General features: G+C 43.3%; 1 long non-coding RNA gene across 1 annotated transcript in view; it reads left to right on the plus strand.

Annotated features, from left to right (window-relative positions):
• Positions 1-839: 839 nt before the first annotated feature.
• Positions 840-26,487, plus strand: part of LOC141110048 (uncharacterized) — a 99,257-nt gene continuing 73,609 nt past the window's right edge. The window contains exon 1 of the long non-coding RNA XR_012236222.1: positions 840-936. This is a non-coding gene — a long non-coding RNA (uncharacterized lncRNA). The remainder of the gene's footprint in view (positions 937-26,487) is intronic.

Raw genomic sequence — 26,487 nt, forward strand, 5'->3', positions numbered from 1 at the left:
CCTTCCTCTATCCCCCCTCAAACTTAACAGGCCACCCTCACAGCTTGGCATCAACTTATACTATTCCTCATACTTTCAGTGGCGTCACTAGGGGGGGGGCTAGAGGGGGCCATGGCCCCCCCAACATTATACTGTGCCCCCCTATGTGCCCCCCCATTAAAAAAAATGGACACTGGGAATGCAGGGAACAGGTATAGACTTAGCTGCCGTATTGCTGGTTCCGGCTCCTCCTCCACCTCCTGAGTCTACTCCCAGCCACTGGTTACTAGAGCCGCCTCGCATCTAGCAACCAGTGACGTCAGAGCCGGCATTGACAGTTCTCTCTCCCCTCCTTCCTCTCTCACACGGAATGATGAGAGAGGAGACACACAGCTGATCTGCTCCTTCTCCCCTCTTGTGTGTGCTTCCAGGGAAGTCAAGTGTGAAGCCAATGAGCTCACACTTCCCACGGTACACACACAGGAGAGGGGAGAAGGAGCAGATCGGCTGTGTGTCTCCTCTCTCATCATTCCGTGTGAGAGAGGAAGGAGGGGAGAGAGAACTGTCAATGCCGGCTCTGGGGCTCTGAGCTGTTGGGAACACTGATACAGGAGTGGTGTCAGGTGGGTGCTTTAACTCCCCCATAATTTCACATATAGCACCCCCATCAGCAGCTGCCTCGGGAAGAGATTTAGTGTAGCCTGGGTGTGCTGCTACCAGTGACACTCCCGCCCCTGTGTGTATGGAGGTGGCAAACAACATGTTAGTTGCAGGGCTAAAGTATCTAATTCCTGTGCCCCGTGCAGCATAAGGAGGGAGGGATCCTTTTAAGCACATGATCAGTATTATCCAATCAGGCTGTGCCTGTGCTACAACCCCTCCCACTTCCCCTGCCACCGTGTTTTGATTTCAGGCAGCTCCAGAGGAAGCCAGAACCTTCAGCTCTGTAACTCCCATGTGAGTCTCTTTTTATGCATTCTTCATGGAGGGGAGAAGAAGGGTGTGCACAGTGCAGCAGCTTGTAGAGTGATAGGTGTGAGGTTTAGGGCAGGCAGTGTTCTCCATAGAGGGACAGGACAAGGGGAAAACATACTCTTATATATGTTGTAATTATCAGCCTGTTAGATCCTCAGCATCAGAAGACAGAACACACAGACCTCATACATTGATTTATATCAGCAAAAATAATGTTTATTACAGAGACTTCTGTGACAGGAAGAAAGGAATCCATCAGGTCTGTGTGCTCTGTCCCTTTCCTGTCTCTGCTAGCTCCATCTTTAACCCTTTTGACTCATGCACACTAGTTTTGCCCTCTGAAGAGCAATCAACATTTAGCAATCAACAAAATGCACACTGTTAGACAGGATCATTTGGTTGGTTGCAGGCTGGTCAGTAAGTTGATCTGGCAATGTCTTTTGGTTTTGATTTGCATGCGTTGCCCTTCCATGTGCTCCTTGCTGCAAAGGCCAGTTATAGGTGGCCATTTGTTTGTACTGAAACTTGAAAGTGCAATACTTGCACTTTCAAATAAATAATCTTTGAAAGGGTTTATGCACCATAGTAGATTTTATTTTTCATGCATATATTATGACTGCAGCTACCATGTGATGATGTCAGTTGGCGAGCCTTTGAAAATCGCAATGCAGGTTATTCATTTGGAGCCAGTCAGAGTGGGATTGTGCTGCCGGATTACAATGAAGTGTGTTTGGGCCTATGTATTGTGGCTGCAGACTCTGGTAGCGCCCTGTATGCTCACAGTAGTGGCGGTGGCGGTGCACCAAAGTGGGTGTAAAGATCTCAAATATCCAGATGAACTCTTGTTTTATTGCACATCACTTTATTTTTGGTGGAGGAACAATGAAATGGTGGTTAATAGCCATCAGGAGATCCGCTTTTGTTCATAATTCATAAATGAATTTAATCTGATGGCTTCAACTTTATTCACTTATTCTAGTTATGTATGTATCACTTGGTTTGCACTCAGCACTTTAATTTATTTTGCACAGCATGAAATCGGCATGAATTAGCACATCTATTTAATATTTAGGTATTTCTCTAAGTGTTTGTTTATTCACACTGCAGTGTGCTGTTTTCTCCATGTTATCGTTTTTTAAAATATTTTAGTGAATTACCACTAAGCACTTTAGTTTCTATGCACATTTATCAGATTCAATTTACCTATTTCTCTTGAGCCACTCCCACTGTTGGGTGTTCTCTGCACGCCCTAATGGGCACTGATAGGAGGTACTAATGGGCAATGATAGGAGTCAATAGAGGGAAACTGATTGGTGGGATTGAGCACTGATGAGGAGGCACTGATAGGTGGCATTGATAAGCACTGATATGCTGCACTAATAGGCACTGATAGGCTACTTTGATGAGCACTGATAGATGGCACTGATGAGCACTGATCACTAATAGGCAGCATCAATGGGCACTGATAAGCTGCACTGATAGGCGGCATTTATGAGCATGTATGTTAGCCCAACATTAAAAGAACAATTACACACTTTAAATAATCTTTAAAAGTGTCCGCCTGCAGCTGCAATCTTCGGCTAACGTCTCTCTTTCTAACAAGACCTCTGGAGTGCATTCTATTCTTCGGGAAAAAATAAAATATATATAATATATAATATATAATATTGCGTTTTTATAGTTGGCCCCCCTACTTTTGTCCCTGTCCCCCCCATGTGCCCCCCCTAAATATGAAAGCTGGAGATGCCCCTGCATACTTTAGTGTCTCACAAACAACCCTCAAAAGTCTTGTTCCCAACCTTAAGCCCCTTTCACGTGGACTTTCCGATCAGTTCCGCCTGTCAGTTTTTCAGGCGAACCTGATTGGAGCCTCCCTTCACTCCTATGGAGCGGTGGATGTAAGCAGTGAAATGTCCGCTAACAACTGCTGCTATCCGTTCTGATCCTGTTTGTGAAATCCAGATGGATGGTGACCCTGTTTTTCATCCATCTGACGGATCAGATGAAAATGGACAGGTGGTCTGTTTTCATCTGATCTCCCCATAGAGAAGAGCGGGACTCTGACAGGTCTGTCTCAGCACAGCAAGTGAATACAGACCTGTCATATGCCTGCTCAGCGGGGATCAGTGGATCGAGTCCGCCAAGTGGAGAAGCCCATGTGAAAGGACCCTTAATCGAAATCCTTGCATGAAATCTGGCATATTGCTACAATCACAAGTTGATTCTTCCCTGAAATCAATTGACTCCCTCCTCACTGAGTGCAACTTCCCCTTGACTGAGTACCTATAAATCCGCCTTTATCCATTTAGATTGTAAGGTTCATTCTTTCTCAATATTCTGAGTCTGGCGTCAAGGGGCTTTTACTTTTGTACAATATCATATACCACACCGTTCAAAATATCTACATTTTCTCCTACTAATTTTCTGCCATATTAGAGACTGATTACAGGCTCAATCTTCACATACTGTGGCACTGTTCCCTTTGGAACCAAATCTTCATGGTAATCTCAAAAATTTACTGAGGCAATAGTATCCCCATCAAATGATTATCCCTGATCCATATTGGAATCAATTATTTAATCCCTCATGCCAAAAAATACATAGTCCAGGCATAGTCTACATACAGTATTATATGGTAATATCTAAAAGATGCAATAACCCTACTCCTCCAACCTAGAGGCTGCTCTTATGGCCCTAAATATGCATGGTTCCATGGTGGAAATGATTGCACTGATCGGGATGTTTGAATGGTGTTGAATGTACTAATGTTTGATTATACTACAAATCAACATTATGAAAAACAAATCTCTATTGATTGGCATACTTTGCTTGTATGCTTACATTGCATGTACATTTACTCTGTTACTTGTTTACAAGTTTGTTTATCACCTTGTTACTTCTTGATCTAAAGAGTGACCCACCATAAACAATAGAAAATGTTTTTAAATCATACGCTGTACATAGAGGTCTCTTTCCTTTATATGTATATTGTTCATTTAGGGGTGTCGTCATTTAAATGTTTGGGCCATATACTTATTTCCTTTGTAAAATGAATAAAGAAATATTGACAACTAAATGTTTACATGGGGTCCCAGAATGATCACCTGCAGTACTATTGGAAGAAAAGTAAATGTATAACATAGAAAAAAATCACTATAAGCTTCAGAATACACTAAAAGTCTATCCAAACAATGTTTTTTTGAATTTATCTAATCTACTGTATACAAATTTAATAATAGCATGCAATGCCAAGCTGCTTTCCAAAGCAAACAAAATCCTCTCTTATATTAAGAGGGGTATGGACTGCAGAGAGTCCAGTTCATAAAAAGATTATCGGGGTAATGGAGAAAGTGGAGAGAAGAGCAACCAAACTGATAAGAGGCACGGAGGAGCTCAGCTATGAGGAAAGATTAGAGGAATTGAATGTATTCTCTCTTGAGAAGAGGAGATTAAGGGGGATATGGTCAACATGTACAAATACATATGGGGTCCATATAGTGAACTCTGTGTAGAGTTATTCACCTTAAGGCTGTGACAGAGGCCAAGGGGGCTGTCAAGGAATTTAGTAGACCAGACTGTGTGGACTGCACAGAGGAAACCAGAAACGTATGTAAGTGAAAATGGTGTTTATTAAATAGGTGACAAATAAGTGAAACATAAACAGTGTAAAACCAACCACAGACCCACAAACTACAAATAATATATACAAATAACTGGAGATACCGGAATTGTAAACAAGCCAGGCCGAGGTCATACACAGGGAGGTCAGCAGATGGGTAAGGATGGGAAACCAACAGGACAGGGAGAGGATAGATGGATAGTCTGCAGGGCAGGGATACAAGGAAATCAGGACACAGGAGGGACAGGTCCAGGATGGGTTTGGGATAGGGATCGGATCAGATCAGAACAGAAACAGGCTCAAGGTCAGGATACAAGCAGCGAGGTCAGGGCACAGGGAGAAAGATACCAAGGCAAGCATGTGAGGGCTTGCCGAGTATTTATAAGACTGCAGTAACTGACCTCACGTTACACCTGAGCGCAGAGGGTGCCATCTGCTCCACACTGCCGGAATACACCCGCTGGTGGACACCGGTACTACGGCCCAAAGATGCAACAGTGCCACCAGCAGGTGAGTCCTCTTATTACAGGTCCTAGGTGTTGGAAGACACCCGCTGGACACTAGTACTGCGATCCAAGAGACCGATAGCACCACCAATGGGTGAACGTTTTCATGACAGTACCCCCCTCAAATAAGCGGCCCCTGGATGCTCCAACTAGATGAAATTGTCCAAAGTTTATGGCCTCAAACCAAACAACAAATGAGGGCACATCAGGCTAGGCATCGGGTACTTCAGGCTGGGCATCAGGCACCTTAGACAGGGCAGCGGATACATCAAACCAGACAGCGGGCACATCAGAGCAGACAGCGGGCACATCAGAGCAGACAGCGGGCACATCAGAGCAGGCAGCAAGCTCCGGGTTGTCGAGCTGGGCAGCAAGCTCCAGGTCGTCGAGCTGGGCAGCAAGCTCCGGGTCGTCGAGCTGGGCAGCAAGCTCTGGGTCGTCAGGCCAAACAGCAAGCACCGTAAGGGCAGGCTGGATCACAGGCACCGGCTCAACAAACTGGGTAACGGGCCCCGGCCCAGTGGGCTGGGTAACGGGCTCTGGTTCAGCGAGCTGGACACCAGGCACTGGTCCGGCATGCCGAATAACGGGCACTGGCTTAATAGACACCGGTTCAGCAGACTGGGTAACGGGCACTGGTTCAGCAGACTGGGTAATGGTCACTGAAACTTCAGGCTGACACACGGGCACCGAAACTCCAGGCTGACACACGGGCACTGAAACTTCAGGCTGACACACGGGCACCGAAACTTCAGGCTGACACACCAATATCAAGACATCCGGCTGGAAGGCAGGCAACGAGACACCAGGCTGGAAGGCAGGCAATGAGACATCAGGCTGGAAGGCAGGTACCAGGACATCAGACTGAGAAGCGGGCACATCAGACGGGGAAGTGGAGACATCAAGCTGGAAGGCAGACACTGAGACGTCAGGCTGGAAGGCAAGCACCGAGACATCAGGCTGGAAGGTGGGCACATCAGACGGGAAAGCAGGCACATCAGAACGCAAAGCGGGCACATCAGACTGGAAGGCATGCACCAGGACTTCGGGCTGGAAGGCAGGCATCAGGAGATCAGACTGGAAAGCGAGCACATCAGACTGGAAAGCGGGCATATCAGACTGGAAAGCGGGCCCATCAGACTGGAAAGCGGGCACATCAGACTGGAAAGTGGAGACATCAAGCTGGAAGGCAGGCACTGAGACATCAGGCTGGAAGGCAGGTACCAGGACATCAGACTGAGAAGCGGGCACATCAGACGGGGAAGTGGAGACATCAAGCTGGAAGGCAGACACTGAGACGTCAGGCTGGAAGGCAAGCACCGAGACATCAGGCTGGAAGGTGGGCACATCAGACGGGAAAGCAGGCACATCAGAACGCAAAGCGGGCACATCAGACTGGAAGGCATGCACCAAGACTTCGGGCTGGAAGGCAGGCATCAGGAGATCAGACTGGAAAGCGAGCACATCAGACTGGAAAGCGGGCATATCAGACTGGAAAGCGGGCCCATCAGACTGGAAAGCGGGCACATCAGACTGGAAAGTGGAGACATCAAGCTGGAAGGCAGGCACTGAGACATCAGGCTGGAAGGCGGGCACATCAGACTGGAAAGCGGGCACATCAGACTGAAAAGCGGGCACTTCAGACTGAGAAGCGGGCACATCAAGCTGGAAGGCAAGCATCAGTACATCAGACTGGAAAGCGGGTATGTCAGACTGGAAAGTGGGCACATCAGACTGGAAAGCGGGCACCGAGACTTCGACATCAGGCATCAGGACATCAGGCTGGAAAGCGGGCACATTAGACTGGAAAGCAGATATATCAAGCTGGGAGGCAGGCACCGAGACATCCGGCTGGAAGGCAAGCATCAAGACATCAGGCTGGAAGGTGGGCACATCAGACTGGAAAGCAGGAACATTAGGCTGGAAGGCAGGCATCAAGACATCAGACTGGAAAACGGACACATCTGACTGGAAGGTAGGCACATCAGGCTGAAAGGCAGGTGCATCAGGCTGGAAGGCAGGCACCGAGACTTTGGGCTGGAAGGCAGGCACGAGACATCAGACTGGGAAGCGGGCACATTAGACTGCAAAGCAGGCACATCAGGCTGGAAAGCGGGCACATCAGACTGGAAGGTAGGCACATCAGGCTGGAAGGCAGGCGCATCAGGCTGGAAGGCAGGCACCGAGACTTTGGGCTGGAAGGCAGGCATCAAGACATCAGACTGGAAAGCGGACACATCTGACTGGAAGGTAAGCACATCAGGCTGGATGGCAGGCACCGAGACTTTGGGCTGGAAGGCAGGCATCAAGACATCAGATTGGAAAGCAGGCACATCAGACTGAAAGGTAGGTACATCAGGATGGAAGGCAGGCACATCAGGCTGGAAGGCAGGCACATCAGGCTGGAAAACAGGCACATCAGACTGGATAGCAGGCACATCAGACTGGATAGCAGGCACTGAGTTTACAAGTTTAGTTGGGTCATCAAGTTTAGCTGGCATGAACGCAGGCTGGAACAGGTTGGTTGGTGTGGAGGCAGGTTGGGTTACTGGCAGGATGGTGTGGAGCGGGAAGAACTTTTGTTTCTTTTTTGGTTTAGCCACTGCGGTTTTGTACGTAGCTGCAGGGTCATAAGAAAAGTATGTAGCTGGGCAAAAGGAAGACCAAGGAACAGTGGCTAGAGGAGGGTTCTGTGGGGTTGTTACAGGTGGAGGAGAAGAGGCAGGTGGATTAAAGGCAGGATAGGTGCTACACTTGGAGACTGGGTAATAGTATTTGGCAGGGAGCTGAGTAAACTGGGCTGCAGCTGAGGTTGTCATAGGTGACGGGGAGATAGATTTTTGGGAAGGCAGGGGATTAATGGCAGGGCTGGAATGTTGAGGCTTAGCTAAGTGCAAGAGATCTGACCATGTCTGTAGCACAGGTTGAACAAACACTGATTCACACCCAGCCTGACTAACCAAGGATTGCACCAAAGGCTGGATCATCTTCTAATAACTATACCAGGGATTCAACTTGGCCATAATTGAAGTGGGGAGAAAAATCATTGCTTCCTTCGGGAATGCATGACAGGGCTGGTTTTGCACATAACTGGATCAGGGGCATTTTCAAATGACATATACTCCTGATTCACTAGGGAATGAGCTGATCGGATAGTTTCCATCAGCTGGTCACTAGTCCACCCTTTTAAAATCTGGTGACAATATTCACTATCATCTTCTGCCAGCAGGGAATAATAAATGATTTCATTGAAATCCATATTAGCAGAACTAAGAACCCGGATGGTTCCTCCATGCAGCCACGTCTGGTCAGGGATGGCCTTGGTATACTGTCAAGGAATTTAGTAGACCAGACTGTGTGGACTGCACAGAGGAAACCAGAAACGTATGTAAGTGAAATGGTGTTTATTAAATAGGTGACAAATAAGTGAAATATAAACAGTGCAAAACCAACCACAGACCCACAAACTTCAAATAATATGTACAAATAACTGGACATACCGGAATCGTAAACAAGCCAGGCCAAGGTCATACACAGGGAGGTCAGCAGATGGGTAAGGATGGGACACCAACAGGACAGGGAGAGGATGAATGGATAGTCTGCAGGGCAGGGAAACAAGGAAATCAGGACACAGGAGAGACAGGTCCAGGATGGGTTCGGGATAGGGATCGGATCAGATCAGATCAGAAACAGGCTCAAGGTCAGGATACAAGCAGCGAGGTCAGGGCACAAGGAGAAAGATACCAAGGCAAGCATGTGAGGGCTTGTCGGGTATTTATAAGACTGCAGTAATTGACCTCACGTTACACCTGAGTGCAAAGAGTGCCATCTGCTCCACACTGCCGGAATACACCCGCTGGTGGACACCGGTACTACGGCCCAAGGATGCAACAGTGCCACCAGCAGGTGAGTCCTCTTATTACAGGTCCTAGGTGTTGGAAGACACCTGCTGGTGGACACTGGTACTGCGATCCAAGAGACCGATAGCGCCACCAACGGGTGAACCTTTTCATGACAGGGGCACTCTTTACGTCTGGAGGAAAAGAGATTTAAAGGGGTTGTAAAGGTTAGTTTTTTTTTTTTAAATAACAAACATGTCATACTTACCTCCTCTGTGCAAGGGTTTTGCATAGAGTGGTCCTGATCCTCCTTTTCTGGATTCCCCCAGCGGTGCTCCTGGATCCTCCTCTTCTAGAGTGCCCCCACGGAGAGTCCCATTTCATGGGGGCACTTGTGTGGGCGTGCTCCCAAGTCCTGCTTCTGTGTCCACTGACACAGACAGCAGGACTCGGCCCTGCCCCCCCCGCCTCCTGTGTCACTGGATAGATTGACAGCAGCGGGAGCAAATTGCTCCCGCTGCTATCAATCTATCCAGTGACAACCCGAGACAGGGGCTGGAGCTGCTGTGCTTGTTCTCTTCACAGTAAAGACCGGATTGAGGTAAGTAAAAGGGGGGCTCTTGGGGGCAGCTACACTACAGAAGGGTTTTTTTGCTTAATGCTTAGAATGCATTAAGGTGAAAAACCTTGAGTGTTTACAACCCCTTTAACCTCCAAATACGGAAAGGCTTCTTCACAGAACTGGTTCTGGCCAGCTCAGTAGATTGTTTTAAAAAAGGTCTTGATTTTGTACATATTATAACCAGATACTAATAGTTATAAGTAAAGTTTATCCAGGGAATATCCAATTGCCTGTTGGGGGATCAGGAAGAAATCCCCCCTGCCCCCTGTTGGATCAAATTAGATTGTGCTTTATTGTTTGTTTTTTATTGCCTTTCTCTGATTCAACTGTGGGCATAGGATTGTATTTATGGAGGTTTTCTATTTTTGTGTGCGTGTTTTGTTTTTTGTTTTTTTCAGGGGGTTGTCTTTTTTTTTTGTTTATTTCCTAAGTTGGTTTAACTGAATGGACTTTTTTTATTCAAGAAGATTAACTACGTAACTATATGCTACTAATTGTAAAGATAACTTCCTTTAATTAAATTACGTGATTTATTTTTATTTATTCTCAATTACCACAAGCCATTGTGGAATGGCTTGTGGCAATTTTCAGTGAGGATGATTTGGCAGCATTTTTTCAAGGGAAAACTATAATGGTTTTAGGTCAAGTTTATTTAAATTTGAGACTCGCATTTTATATCTGTGTATTATATATACAGTGTATATGTATAATGTATGTGTGTGTATATATTAACTCACCTTTTCACCTTTTCACATATGGGAATTGTAAGATCAATTTTTAAGGAGAAAGTACTTTTATAAATTGAATGAGATGGTTTATACTTATCCCGCGGCTTCATGTAACAGATGAGCATAATACATTTCTTATTTTGAAGTCTTCCAGCATTGCCTTTTCTTTGTAATCTCCTAGCATTGCCAAGGAAGTTGATGCTGGATATCTTCCCTCTGCTGAGCACTCCAATAACAGGTCTGAACATGCAACTGAGGACTATTTGTGCATTAAATCTTTGTTAACGAATAAACATTAATACATGGCACTATGGGTTTTTTAGGTAGAAAATAGCAGAAAATGTTCTCTTCCAAGCACTGTGTATCTGCCTAAAATCCCATATTAAGTGGTCTGAAGGGAGGGGGGTGTATCCATGTGTAAATTTCAGCTTGAGCTTTTGAGCTCAATAAACAACATGACTCTCCAGCAAAGCAGAAAAGGATAGACAGGTAAACACATGAAAAGGAGTCAAGAGCTTTGTCTGGGGGTTAACCATCAATAGCATCAATGTAAAAAAATATATATATAATGTATATAAAGCACATCTTTGAATTCCCTTAAAAAAAATGAACTATAAAAGCTGAGCCCAAAAAGGCAAGAAGATGGCAAATAATGGTCTGTAAAGTCTGTAATGGGGAAAAGATCAGTAGAGCCTGTGGTCTCTTGTAGCTGATCTTTTCCCCATTACAGACTTTACAGACCATATCTTGTTCTGCACTGTGTCTCTGTGTGCAGGTGCTCATCTTAGTAAAGGCAGGATTTTGCTTCCTCATGTCAGAGATTCCAGCAAAGAAAACAGTGAGCAGCACAATAGTGACATTACCAAATTCCACTCCAAATATCCTGAGACTAGCAACCAGGGGTGGCAGTGCCTTAGAACTCACACTGCTATAATGCTATGGCAAACATGCCAGGAAGTACATTACTACTTTTCCAAAGGAATTCCAGATAAAAAAATATATATTTTAGGGTACTGTTTAAGCACAATTCACTTTTTTAGATATTTCAAAAAATCTAAGGTAAAAGCACAAAAAATAGAGTATTTTAAATGCTCACTTGCAGTGTTTTTTCTTTCCAATAATGACTTGCAACGTGCCTTTGAATTTGCTAGCAAATTTGACTATCCTCTTCTTAAAGTATATAAATACTGGCTGGCTAAGCTACTCTACCCCTCCCCCCAACTTCCTACATAACATTTTTTCTCCGGGGAATAGCAAATGGGAATGTTACATGTTATCAATTGAATGACAGCTATTAGGCTACTGGGGTTGCTGATATTACACCCAGGATGGAGGTGCCCAGCTGCAGTCTGGAGAGGCTTTTACAGGAAACATAACATTTCTTAAATGGCCATATAAGGTTATGGGAAAGATGTTTTTGAAATGAATAGTCTTGCAATAGGGTTTCTTTAAATACGTAGTTATTGACTTTTTGTATTCATCATCTGGGTAGCTGAGAAGAAAAAACACTAATGTGTACAAGGTGTAGGGGCCTGTAGTTTGCATTATCAGATTAGGTATCTCTTAACTAGATATGGGTGAACAGTTCGGCCCGAGCATAAGTTTGGGCCAAACTTTGGATGTTCGGGTGTTCTGCAGAACACCGAACAATATGCAATATTTGGGGCAAATTCAAAAGCCGCCGGAACACCGTTAAAGTCTATGGGACATTAACATGAAAGATCAAAAGTGTTCATTTTAAAAGCTTATTTGCAAGTTATTGTCATAAAAAGTGTTTGGGAGACCTGGGTCCTGCCCCAGGAGACATGTGCAAAAAAAAGTTTTAAAAACGGCCGTTTTTTCGGGGACAGTGATTTTAATAATGCTTAAAGTGAAACAATAAAAGTGAAATATTCCTTTTTATTTCATACCTGGGGGGTGTCTATAGTATGCCTGTAAAGTGGCACATTTTCCCGTGTTTAGAACAGTCCCTGCACAAAATAACATTTCTAAAGGAAAAAAAGTCATTTAAAAGTACTCGCGGCTATAATGAATTGTCCCGGCAATAGAAAAAAGTCATTGAAAAAACGGCAGGGGATTCCCCCAGTCCATTACCAGGCCCTTTGGGTCTGGTATAAATATAAGGGGAACCCCGAACCAACATTAAAAAAAAAATTGCGTGGGGGTCCCCCCAAATTCCATACCAGGCCCTTCAGGTCTGGTATGGATTTTAAGGGGAACCCTGCTCCAAAGTTTAATAAAAATGGCGTGGGGGTCCCCCCAAAAATCCATACCAGACCCTTATCCGAGCATGCAACCTGGCAGGCCACAGGAAAAGAGGGGGGATGAGAGAGCACCCCCCCTGCTGAACCATACCAGGCCACATGTCTTCAACATGGGGAGGATGCTTTGGGGTAGCCCCCGACGGACTGAAAAAAGAAAAAAGAAAACAAAGCCGCGACCGACCCGCCATATGACGCGTCCTCGCAGAGCAAGAAAAGAAGATGAATGGACTTCGTGGGACATTTTTATTTTTTTATTTTTTAATAAAGTACTTGTCCCAAGTTTTGTCTTTTCTTTTGTACCATTTTGACACTTTTTTTGTGAAATGGTAGGGGTACTTTTGTACCCCGTTACCATTTCACATAGGGGGGAGGCCGGGATCTGGGGGCCCCTTGTTAAAGGGGGCTTCCATATTCCGATAAGCCACCCACCCGCAGGCCCCCACAACCACCGGGCAAGGGTTGTGGGGATGAGGCCCTTGTCCCCATCAACATGGGGACAAGGTGCTTTGGGGGCTACCCCAAAGCACCCTCCCCATGTTGAGGGCATATGGCCTGGTGCAGTTCTGGAGGGGGGCGCTCTCTCGTCCCCCCTCTTTTCCTGCGGCCTGCCAGGTTGCGTGCTTGAATAAGGGTCTAGTATGGATTTCTGGGGGGACCCCCACACGATTTTTTTATTTTGGCGCGGGGTTCCCTTTAAAATCCATACCAGACCTAAAGGGCCTGGTATGGAATTTGGGGGGACCCCCACGCAATTTCTTTTTTTAACTTTGGTTTGGGGTTCCCCTTAATATTCATACTAGGACCGACAATTCATTATAGCCGCGAGTACTTTTAAATGACTTTTTTTCCTTTAGTAATGTCATTTTGTGCAGGGACTGTTCTAAACACGGGAAAAATACGCCACTTTACAGCCATACTTTAGACACCCCGAGGTACGAAATTTAAAGGAATATTTCACTTTTATTGTTTCACTTTAAGGATTATTAAAATCACTGCTCCCGAAAAAAAGGCCATTTTTAAAACTTTTTTTTTTAATTGATACATGTCCCCTGGGGCAGGACCCAGGTCCCCAAACACTTTTTATGACAATAACTTGCATATAAGCCTTTAAAATGAGCACTTTTGATTATTCATGTTCGTGTTCCATATACTTTAACGGTGTTCATGTGTTCTGCCAAATTTTTGGCCTGTTCGGTATGTTCTGGTGCGAACCAAATCGGGGGGCGTTCGGTCCATCCCTACTCTTAACTCTAGAGAGATCACGTAAAGGACATCTGTTAGATCACAAAGCAACATATCAATGAATAGCTGCTTCTGAAGAGGCTATTTGAATAACAGTTAAGCACATAAAATCACTAAGGATTTAAAATCACCAGGGACTGTCATTATTAATCTGCAATTATATAGGTGATTTAAAACTGTCATCACCTTAAATGATGTATGTAAAGGACATCATTACGTCACATTGTAAATGCTGTGATACCTGATTTTACCAGCAGAGGGTACTAAATAACAGGCCAATACCAGACAGGTGTTTATACACTGAAAGCTATATACAGTTCTCACTCTGTGCTGAAAATAACTTAATACGTTACAGTCTGCCAAGTTTACTAAGTAGAGAGGTTCTCATGGACTTCATGAAACACCGATCTGACATCACTATAAGTCACTGGACCCGCTGCCATGTAAATGCCTGCCAACCTTCAGACAGGCAAAAATTTTGACAAATAAAAACTGCATTCAGTAACAAGATAAATTCCTAAGTTACATGAAAGGTTTGCTTCTCTGGGGTTGTATCAGCACAAGCGTTTTAGAAATAAGACTACTGTATTCATCTTTACAAATCCTATTGTTAAACAACACAACAGTATCATACTGCCGAAATGTAATAAACTGTATGTTTTATATATGATCTTAAATAAATTAAGCTGTGGGGAGAAAAAAAAAAGATGAACGGCACATAAAGTGGCAGTCTATTATTATTATTATTATCTTATGAAGTCATCAGCCCATCAGCATGAGATGTTCTAATGCAATAAAAGTAAGTCATGGAACAGTAAAACTGATTTACTGCTTGTATGAGAGAGAACGCCATGGGGATTCTGTTGTTAAACATTAGGAAAATAAACAAAGAAATTAAGTATACTTTGCTTTAGATGTCCATCCGTCTATAGGCAGCAAAAGATATACATTCTGAGACTTGCAAGGCATTACACCTTTGTCTTTCAATATTCAGTGTTAAACCTAATTGAATTTAAAGCAAACTTATGTCTAGACGACAGAATCATTAATCCCTGCTCTAGTGCTAATGATTGTACATAAACTGTAAACAAAGTCTTGTATTTCGTATTGTTTAGTCTAGTATTCTTCACAAGGTTGTCATGGTGCAGTGTACACCTCCATTTTGGATTATTCTGGGAGAGCCAGGGATGCATAATGAAAGGGGTTGTAAAGGCTTGTGTTTTTTCACCTAATACATCCTATGCATTAAGATGCACCTGGCAGTGACCGGCCTTCCAGCACCCCCAACCCCCCCCCCCCCCCCCCCGTTTTACTTACCTGAGCCCTAGAACTTGACCCACGGGGACACGCTGTCTCTTTGCCCAGGGTTCTCGGCTCTTGATTAGATAGATTGATAGCAGCACAGCCATTGGCTCCCACTGCTGTCAATCAAATCCAATGACGCGCGAGCCGGGGGGGAAGGGCCAAGTCCTGCATTCGGCCTCTATGGACGCCGAGTGCTGGACTCAGGCGCGCGCCCGCAAGGTAACCCCCCCGGGAGAACGCTTCTCCCAGTGGGTTATCTGATGCGTGGAGGACCACAGCTGCACAGTGTAAGTATGATATGTTTGTTATTTATTTTTTTTATTTTTTACGATATGTTTGTTATTTATTTTTTTTTAAAACCGAACCCCTACATTCACTTTAAAGTGGTTGTAACCCTTTCATACACCCCAGTGAAGGGACTTTCCTCAAGTAATACACAGAGGGGAAACAAATCCTCCTCAGTAAGTTATATCTGTCAATCAGCAGTCTTCTCTTTTCCACATCTGTTCAAAGTGCAGAATTTATAAACAGCGAAGTACTTTCCAAGGAAATATAAGAAGGGTTGAAATTTAAGCTCCACACCACTGATAAGAGGTCAAAATACAACATTATTTCATTAAAGGTCAGGAGTACAGATCAAGAAATAACCAACGCGTTTCTGGGGTCTACGTGCCCCCTTCATCAGTGCCAGAAAGAACATAAGAAGCTTATCATATCAACCAAACAGTCAATAGTATTGAGAGTGTTAAAATAATTACATAAAAAAGAGAACATAGGTTGGACTTGATGGACTTGTGTCTTTTTTCAACCTCACCTACTATGTAACTATGTAACATGAGTGTTGAACAAAAATAAGAAAATGAGTGAAAGAAAAAAAAAAAGAAAATAATAATAATAACATTTCCAAAGCCTGTCATGAAGATTGCACATGATTATAAACAGAATGAGATGCAAAGTCAGCAGAGTCATAGATGAGGAGGGGCAGCAGGTCAAGCAAACAACTTTAAGTTTCCATTCTCACCTATGCAGTTTGCTTTTGAGCGATTCTGCAGTGTTTTTTGCATTGTACTGTGATTTTGTTGTGTTTTTGCCATGATTTGCATTTTGCTTTTTTATGCTTTTTTTTTTTAGGAACATTTGTTGTTGGGCAGATTAACCAGCCGCCATCATTATACTACGGCAGGTCGATTCGTTCTTGCAAATCGCCGTAGGTGTACGCCAGCTCCTGTAAGAGCCATAACAGGCGCTCGCACCCGCTGCGCGGAGGAGGACCCAATGCGTGTAGCCAGAGGCCGTGATGTCTGTCGGCCACCCGTGATCGCGGGAAAGAAAGCCAGAACGGGGATCTGTCAATGTAAACAGACAGATCCCCATTCTGACAGGGGAGTAGAGAGAGATCTGCTGTTCCTTGTGATTAGGAACAGCGATCTCACCTCTTCCAGTCAGTCCCATCCCCCCCACAGTCAGAAACACCTCCCAGGGAACACATTTAACCCCTTGATCGCCCCCTAGTGTTAACCCCTTCCCTTCCAGTGACATTTACACAGTAATCAGTGCATTTGTATTGCCCCAAAAAGTGTCAAAAGTGTCCGATCTGTCTGCCGCAATGTCGCAGTCCTGCTAAAAATCGGAGATCGCCGCCATTACTAGTCAAAAAAATGAATAAATAAATAAAATGCCATAAAACTATCCCTTATTTTGTAGACAAAATAACTTTTGCGCAAACCAATCAATATACGCTTATTGCGATTCTTTTTACCAGAAATATGTAGAAGAATACATATTGCCCTAAACTGATGAAGAAATTAGTTTCTTTTATTTATTTTTTGGGATATTTAATATAGCAAAAAGTAAAAAATATTGTTTTTTTTTTTCAAAATTGTTGTGCTTTTTTGTTTGTAACGCAAAAAATAAAAACCACAGAGGTGATCAAATACCACCAAAAGAAAGCTCTATTTGTGGGAAAAAAAGGATGTCTATTCTGTTTGGATACAGTATCGCATGCCTGCACAATTGTCAGTTGAAGCGACGCAGTGCTGTATCACAAAAAATGGCCTGGTCAAACAGAATTGACGTCCTTTTTTCCCACAAATAGAGCTTTCTCTTGGTGGTATTTGCACCATAAACAAAAAAAGAGCGACAATTTTGAAAAAAACACAATATTTTGTACCTTTTGCTATAATAAATATTCCCAATTTTTTTTTTAAAAAGCTAATTTTTTCCTCAGTTTAGGCCGATATGTATTCTTCAACATATTTTTGGTAATAAAAATCGCAATAAGCGTATAGTGATTGGTTTTGGCAGAAGTTTTAGCGTCTACAAAATAGGTAATAGATTTATAGCATTTTTTTTTATTATTATTTTTTTTTACTAGTAATGGTGGTGATCTGCGATTTTTATCGGGACTGCGACATTATGGCGGACACATCGGACACTTTTGACATATTTTTGGGGCCATTGACTATTATACAGCGATTAGTGCTATGAAGATGATTACTGTGTAAATGTCACTGGCAAGGAAAGGGTTAACACTAGGGGGTGATCAAGGGGTTAACTGTGTTCCCTATGTGTGTGTTCTAACTGTGGGGGGATGGAACTGACTATAGGAGATGACAGATCGCTGTTCCTAGCTAGTAGGAACTCACAATCTGTCTCTCCACAGCTCACAGAACAGGGATTTGTGTGTTTACACACTCATGTCCCTGTTCTGGCTCTTGTGCCCGCATACGCGTGTGTCCGGTGGTCATAGCGACTGCCGGCCATGCGCATCGGCACCCTCACAGTGCTGCTGTCCCGCTTAAAGGAGCCGACATACAGCTACGAGGCCTCACGAGATCGTGTCGACCTGCTGCAGTATAATGACAATGGCTGGTCGGCAAGCGATTAAGGGGCAAAACTTGCGGTCTGTAAGTGGTTAAAAAAGGCAAATCATGTCAAAATTGTGTTTTTTATGCAGCTTCTCCATTGAAGTCTATTGAACCAAAAAAGCACCATTCTGCATTTAAAAAAGTCCCTGACCCTTTCTAAAAACGCGGAGGCACAAAAGTGCATTGATGTGAACGTCTTCCATAGGAACCCATGTTAAAAATATATAGGAAAAATATAGGAATGTAGATACCATCTCTTGCTCGCTCCTGAACTATGAACTATGGACTACAGGCTATGTAGTGTGCATAGAGCAGTGCACATTATCATAACTAACCTGCACTGTTCATTCCAAGCAAATTAAGTGTGTGTGTGGTGGGGGGGGGGGATGTTCTGGAGCTCATGAATGACATAAAATCACAGTAAGAAACAATTTAATGAAAAATAGATTACAAGGCTAATAGTCAAGAAGTATGGGCTTAAATAATAATAAAAATAAATCTACATACTCATTTCCATGCTGCAGGTGTCCCACATTGGCCCTAAGACCACGTACTGAGCAATCAAACGACTGCTGATCACTCAGCTCTCATTCTGCTCAAAGCGGAGAGCAGTGACTCTCAGTCACTGCTCTCTGCCCTGCTCTTCCAGTGCTCACTGCTGTGCCAGGCTAGGGATAGGATGCACTGAAAGGAGGAGCCAGCTTTCTGTGAGCCTAGAGCTGATTATCTCCTCTCTCACCCATTTCCGTGGACATAGACATTCTTTAACCAAGCTGAGCTGTCATGTCTGTGCACCCTCCTTGTGGGTAAAAGTGACACATAAGCAATCCGACTGCTCTTGGGTGTTTGTTGGTGTCCTAAAATATATGTAACCTTCTCTCCTGCGTTGACTTCTGTTGCCAGGTCAAATATAGAATGGTTAAGGATAAATACTTAAGCTGTTCTTCTATCTCAAAAAAATGCTAGAAATCTAAGATCAGGCGGATTAGAAACATTTGAAAGAAGTAAATTTGTTCCCTTTGCACATAAAAGAAGGTTGCTGATTACAGCATTTAGTAACTTTATATAAACCTAAAATGAGGAACAGCTAAAGTGTATAATTCTGCGTTACTAGGTGAATGTTGGTGATTGCTTTGTAGACAGATCAACTAACTTTTCCAGCTTGAGGAAGGTAAAACTGCCCACACTAATCTTGGTTTCCTGAAGCTTAACTTGAAAGGTAATTATATCCATTGCAAAGGGAAAAACAAATTTACCTGTATATAGTAGGAGTGTAGTATAGTGTGGTTTGTGTCAGGGAACAATGTAAAAAAAAATGACAATAAAGGGGATTGTATTGCAATTTCTCTTTGGAATGTAATTGAACTTAAATTAGTATTAAACCCTCTGTTTTTTTTTTTTTTTTAATAAGCCTCCCCCAAAAAAGTATTTGGTAAAATTCTTACCCCAACACTTGCAGCTTACAACTTTCAATGCTGTTGGCTACGATTCCCTCATTGCTGCTTCCCAGAACTTCTGGTCTTGACAGGAAACCGCTCAGTGTCTGCCAACCCTCTCCTCAAATCCCTACACTGGCTCCCAATCACCCAGCAAATTAAATTCAGAATACTAACCACAACATACAAAGCCATCCACAACTCTGCCCCGAGCTACATCACTAATCTTGTCTCCAAATATCACCCAAATCGTCCTCTCCGCTCTTCTCAAGACCTCCTACTCTCAAGCTCTCTCATCTCCTCCTCCCATGCTCAAACAAGATTTTTGGGGGGCACACCCTAAAAGATGCATTAAAGATGGTGCAGCCATAAGACCATACAACAGAACAAAATATTACAGCGCACACATGCAAAATGACATTTACCTCCAGCAAGGCTTATTTAAAACACCTAGACATTTTCAAAAAGCATTATCAAAAAATATGGGGATTTGGTCACACCATATTGCTAAATAGCGCTTAAGCCCACTTACTGCGACAAAATACCCCCTTATTAGTTGGTCATCTTATGCTCGGCTCTGGATTTCTCCAGAGCCTCTCCCATCCTCTGGAACTCACTACCTCCACCTGTCCGGCTATCCCCTACTCTTGCTACCTTCAAGCGATCCCTGAAAACTCATCTCTTCAGGAAAGCCTATCGCATCTTTAACTTATCTTTTACCACTTCCATCAGCTCATTCCCCACAGTTACAACCTTTTGTACCACCAGCCCCACCTTATTAGATTGTAAGCTCTTCTGAGCAGGGCCCTCTTAATCCTCTTGTATTTTATTGTATTATAACTGAATCGTCTCCCTTTTATATTGTAAAGCGCTGCGTAAACTGTTGGCCCTATATAAATCTTGTATAATAATAATAATAATAACAGTGGACAGTTCAGTCTCCAGCCACTCTGTTAGCTTATAGAAGGGAGGGGGGAGAAGGAAGGAATAGCAGGGGAGTGCCTTGCCATTCTAGGCTACGAGACTGTGTGTTTTTATGGAGGAACAAAGTGGGGGGAGACACAACTGTAGTCCCTGATTTCAAATGTGACTCCATAGGATACTCCAAGAGGAAGGAGCCACTTTAAAACAGGAAACCTGGGGCAGTGGTCATAGCACCTGCTTATACTGGAACATAGGCAAGGATTAAAAGACAAAGAAGCCGCATGCTCAATAAGTGATTAAACCAGCTGCTGAAAGAGCTTACCTTTTGTGAGTAACTTCACTTTTATCACCCCACTTAAAGTCTATTTTCAACCAAAATATAAAACAGAAAAATCAACACAAGGAACATAACTTGCAGTCACTAGGATGTGTCTCTTGTGCTGATGCCTCTTCTGTTAGTTGATAACCTTCTCCTAGTTGATATCCTTCTTCCACCCCCTTCGCTATTAGTTTCATTGTGAGGGTTAATAGAACTAAGGGGCTGCCACAGGCTATCTTCAATGGTGTCTGTCTTTTCTACCCAGCTGCTCCATTCATAGAAACTGTACTACAGCTTCTATAAATTAAACAGGATCTATGAATGAGGGATGGGCAGATGACTGAAAGGTCTGATCCTCAGTTTATAGAAGATTAAGGCTGTTGGGTGAGGGGAGCATGGACTCAGGAGGTTTTTTCCTTGCAGAAGAGGCTTCAGCACAAGAGATGCATCCTACTAATTGTAAGTTATATCCCTTGTGCTGAATTTTCAATTTTTTATTTTGGCTACACTTAGGCCTTAACTGGGTACATTCACCTCCAATAAAATTAGTGATCCTGTAGATTCTTTTTTAGAGAGAATTTATATTATACAGTCTTTACATGGTGGGTCTGAACTTCCTTCTCATTACTATATTTTCCCAAAATAAGAATGGCCCATGCTAAAAATTCTAAATGACAAAAGCTGCCATTATTGTTTTGGGGTTACTGGTCCACTTGCACATTGCACACTCCCAAGCAAGACAGCCTTTGCTTTTTTAGAGCAATCCTACATTTTTCAAGAGTCTTAACCTTTCAATCAAGCTGTCTGCCATCAGTAGCTTTACTACTCCAAAATGGTTAATGGTTTAATACATTTTTGGGGAAACTGGTAGCTATTGTGGAAATATAGGTCTCTGTATTATGTGCCAGTTTGGACCTTCCTGAATGGGGAAACAATTTCAACTGGGCAGCACAGTGGCTAAGTGGTTGGCACTTCCACCTAGCAGTACTAGCGTTATCACTTCAAATCTCAACCACGGCACTACCTGCCTGGAGTTTGTATGTTCTCCCTGTGCCTGCGTGGGTTTCCTCCGGGTACTCCGGTTTCCTCTCCCACTCCAAAGACATGCTGATAGGTTGATTAGCTCCTGTCTAAATTGGCCCTAGTATGTGTATGTATGAATGTGAGTTGGGGACCTTAGATTGAAAGCTCCTGGAAGTGAAGGACTGATGTGATGTATAATATATGTACAGCCCTGCATATATTGGCGGCCCTATATACGGAAAGTACTGGTAATAAATAATAACTGACCTAAGCTATATGTAGGCAGGTGCAGTTAGCTACTTTACGGTAAGTAAGGTCTGATGTGATGTATAATATATGTACAGCCCTGCATATATTGGCGGCCCTATATACGGAAAGTACTGGTAATAAATAATAACTGACCTAAGCTATATGTAGGTAGGTGCAGTTAGCTACTTTACGGTAAGTAAGGTCTTCAGGTGCTAGGCTCCTTTTAAAGTGATTCTAAAGGAAATAATTAACAAAAAAAAAACCCCAAAAAACAAACAAGCTATAGTTACCCGCTTTGTGCAATGGTTTTGTACAGAGCAGCCTCAATCCTCTTATTTTTTGATCCCCCACCGATGGTTCTGCACCCCCCTCCTAACTGAGTGCCCCCATAGCAAGTCTCTTGCTTTGAGAGCTTGTGAGCCACGCTCTGTGTGTACATTCGCACACAGAGTGTGGATCAGCCCTTCCCCCCACTCTCTCCTCATTGGCACACTGGCTATAATTCACAGAGGCATGAGCCAATGGCTACTGCTGCAGTGTGAGCCAAGGAGGAGAAAGAAATCTGGGAGAGTCGCTGCTCTCATGCACATCACTGGATCGAGATGGGGCTCAGATAAGTATAAGGGGGGATGAGGGGGAGCTGCACCCAGAAGGTTTTTTTACCTCAATTTTTATTTTTATACAGGATTTATATAGTGTCAACAGTTTACGCAGTGCTTTACAACATAAGGGCAAACAGTATAATTACAATACAACAACACTAGACTGATCTTTAAATGCGCCCTCAACAAAGATCAGAACACTGCGCCACAGATCAACTAAATTTTCACAATAGCTTAAGATCCACGGGTTACAAAAATGCACGCTCATTTTAGAATTTCCTTCCTGTAAGGTTGTGTTCAGCTATATCTGTAAGTGTTTATAAAAAAATATATATATTACATTGATCTTGTTCTGTTGCAACTGTTAATAATGTGAACTTTTTATTTAAATGTAAGGAATATTTGATAAGCACATAGGTCTTATCGAAGCTCCACTGCAAAGTATAGTCAGTTGGAACCCAAGTTAGTTTAGTAGCCTCAGGTCTGTATCTGCAGGTTCAGGGTGCACTGCTTTCCTATTGTTTCATACAAATAAAGATTATTTTGCCTTGTATCTGAACTCTAGTCTATGTTTGTTGCTATAACCCTCTGACAAGCACATTTGTCATCCTGCATCTAAGTCTATCCAAGCATCCGGAGTGTGTGAGAGAATTCATTCAGTTAGAGGTCATTCTTCTAAGAGATTAGGTAGGTATACCAACTTACCATGCTCTACTAGTCACTGCTGTAAGAGGTTCTTGGAGATAACCGCATTTTTTCTTTCTGTAATTGCAGCATGAGAACCATGATCAATGTTTTTTCCAGTATAACCGCCTATCACCATATACCATAGTTCTTTAGCAGGAGTTGCATTATAATAATACTAGAATACTAGAATAATACTAGAAGCATAGAATAGGTTATACTGTATAGTGGTGAGAAGATAGTGGTGACATCATTGATGAAATATGGCCATGGTTATATTTGGTCAATGCCATTGCCCAAATAGGGTCAATGGCTATATGTGGGCAGTGACATTACTGCTACCCCTTTGCTTAAAATGAGTGGGGATTCCCTGGCACCCTGAGTGGTTGCTAGGGACACTGAGAGGGCAAGCACCTAAGGCTTCCTTAGGAACTAGTGACATCAAAAAGCTGTCAAACTTAGAAATGGTAGAAATACCTCTGCTATATATATAATGCATGGCTCCCGTGGACTGGGGGCTGAAGAGGTTAAAGTTCAAGCTCCTCAAGACCCAAACAACCAAAGTTCAAGCATTCGTCTGAATATCGGAAAAACCAAAGTTCAGTCCAAACTTTGTGTATATTAGTGTGTGTGTGTGTATTTGTTTCCAGAGAAAGAATGTGTAATGTTGTCCAACCAGCCCTGGGATATACAATGCCCAGCCAGACAGTACAGTCACTGTAACTGTACAGTAGTTAAACAAAACAGCATAGTCACCTTCCTGCCCCCAGTCTTTCTAAAGGAGCAGCAGAATACTAATGAGTCTTCCCTTTTGTCCCTCTCTTCCTATCAACAGGTTCCTTTTCAGCGGAAATGGTGTCAGGTGTACATACCGTACACCTGACTGTGGAATTAATGTTGTCCTTCCCTCTCCCAGTTTTATTTGCTGTACAGATAATTGCAAAATGGCTGACATCAGGACAGGTTCAAGTTCACTGGCTGCATTTAAAATGTATTTTAATTAATATATTATGCAATTAATGTATAATATATAACCACATTAGTTGATTTAGGCTTTAAAGCATAAGTTTCGTAAAAAAAAAAAGAATATCAGCACAAGGGACATTACTGCTGCTGGCTCCTTCATTAGTCGAAATCTCCCTCCTTTGATCCCCTCACCATCACTGTAATCTTCCAATGCGGTGGGGGTTAATATGATCTGCTGAACCTGTCATATTCACACATCAAGAGTGCTGACTGTGCCTGCCCTTTCTGCCCACATCCTCCATTCATATTGCAGGCTGGAGGAGCTAGCAGTGCACTCTTGTGTCCGCTCTCCTCCTTCACCCTCCCTGCCAATGGGCTCTATGTGTAAAGAACATCTGTGCTGTGGGCTGAGCTGCTGACAGGAGCAGCTATGAGTGAATTCCCCCCTCCCTCTCTGAGCAGCATGGAGGCTATAACATGACAGCTGCAGAGAACCATGGGAGATGTAGTCCCAAAGATGCTCTGCATACAGAGGTAGATAGGCTGCAGCACACATCACCCATCCTTGCACACAAAGGTTTTTGCACAGAGCAGCCCGATCCCCCCTTCCTGGGTCCCCCCGCTGGCGCTCTGGGTTCCTCCCTCCTGCGGAGTATCCCCATAGCAAGCCGCGTGCTATGGGGCACTTGTGCGTGCTCGCTCCTGTGCCCCCTTCTGAGACACATACAATGAGGCTCTGCCCCGCCTCCACTCCCTCCTCACTGGCTGTGATTGAACTAATCTGATCCAATGAGGAGGCAGAGAGCCGGAAAAGCAGACACTCTCATGCTCATTGCTGGATCAGAATCAGGCTCAGATAAGTATAGGGGGGGGGGGGGCTGCGGGGGGGAGCTGCACACGGAAGGTTTTTTACCTTCATGCATAAAATGCATGAAGGTAAAAAACGTTCAGGCTTTATAACTACTTTAACCGATTGCCAACTGATTGCCAACCATATAACATCTGTGCCAGATCATGTACTAGGTACGTAATCCGGCACTTCCGGGTAGGGGGCGCGTGCACGCCACTGGTGGCCTGGCCGTGCTGTGATTAAATACAGCAGATGTCAATCAGCTGGTGCCGGCCAATGGATTACCGCCAGCACCCGTCGATCATCGGGAATTCACACAGGACAGAGCCCTGTCTACATAAACAAGGTGGAGCCCTGTCCAGTAAGCGGGGAAGTAATAGATTTTTTATTTCCTTGCAAAGCAGGGAATACAATCCATTACCCGCCTTAGTAAAAGCACCTCACACAGTACATCAAAACACTGGCTAAGCACACATTTAACCCTTTGATTGCGCTAAATGTTTAACCCTTTCCTAGCCAGTGTCATTAGTACAGTGACAGTGCACATTTTTAGCAGTGATCACTGTATTAGTGTCACTGGTTCCCAAAAAGTGTCAAAAGTGTCAGTTAGTGCCCGCAATATTGCAGTCCAGTTATAAGTCACTGATCGTTGCCATTACTAGTAAAAAAAAATAAAGAAATAAAAATTCCTGTCTATATGTCCCATAGTTTGTAAACACTATAACTTTTGAGCAAATCAATCAATATACATTTAATGGGATTTTTTTTTTTACCAAAAAACATGTAGCAGAATACATATTGGCCTAAATTTGTCAAGAAATTCAATTTTTTACATTTTTTATTGGATATGTTTTATAGCAAAAAATATAAAAATATAGTTTTTTTTTTTTTTTTTTTAAATTGTCAGTCTTTTTTTGTTTATAGTGCAAAAAATATGAAATGCAGAGGTGATCAAATACCACCAAAAGAAAGCTCTATTTGTGGGAAAAAGGGACATAAATTTGATTGGGTACAGTGTTGCACAACTGCGCAGTTGTCAGGTATAGTAACGCAGTGTTGTATCACAAAAATTGGCCTGGTCATGAAGGGGGGTAAATCAAGTGGTTAAGGTTATAAGGTTAAAACTGACAAGATACTGTAGCTGTTTGTAGTTCTGAAACAAATCCACAGTTTAAAGGCAATTGCATTGTGGTTTTAGGGTAACTGTGAGTACTAACACTTATGTCATAGTAAAAAATATTGTGATGGTCATTATTATTGCTACTACAACTCTTGTTTTTTTTTTTTTACTTACTATTAGGGCTAGTTTACACTTGCTTCAAAACAAGGCTTCGGACACGCTTTGTTAATGCTCTCTGAATGCCAGTAAAAAGCTCCTGTCACTAAATAAAATGGTTAGCCTACAGTCCTGTTTACACCTTGCTTTTACTTGGTGCTTCGGTGGGGCTTCAATGAAGCTTTGGTGGGGCTTCGAAGAAGCTTTGGTGG

This window comes from Aquarana catesbeiana, linkage group LG10, assembly GCF_042186555.1.
Source record: "Aquarana catesbeiana isolate 2022-GZ linkage group LG10, ASM4218655v1, whole genome shotgun sequence".
Classification (NCBI taxonomy): Eukaryota; Metazoa; Chordata; class Amphibia; order Anura; family Ranidae; genus Aquarana; species Aquarana catesbeiana.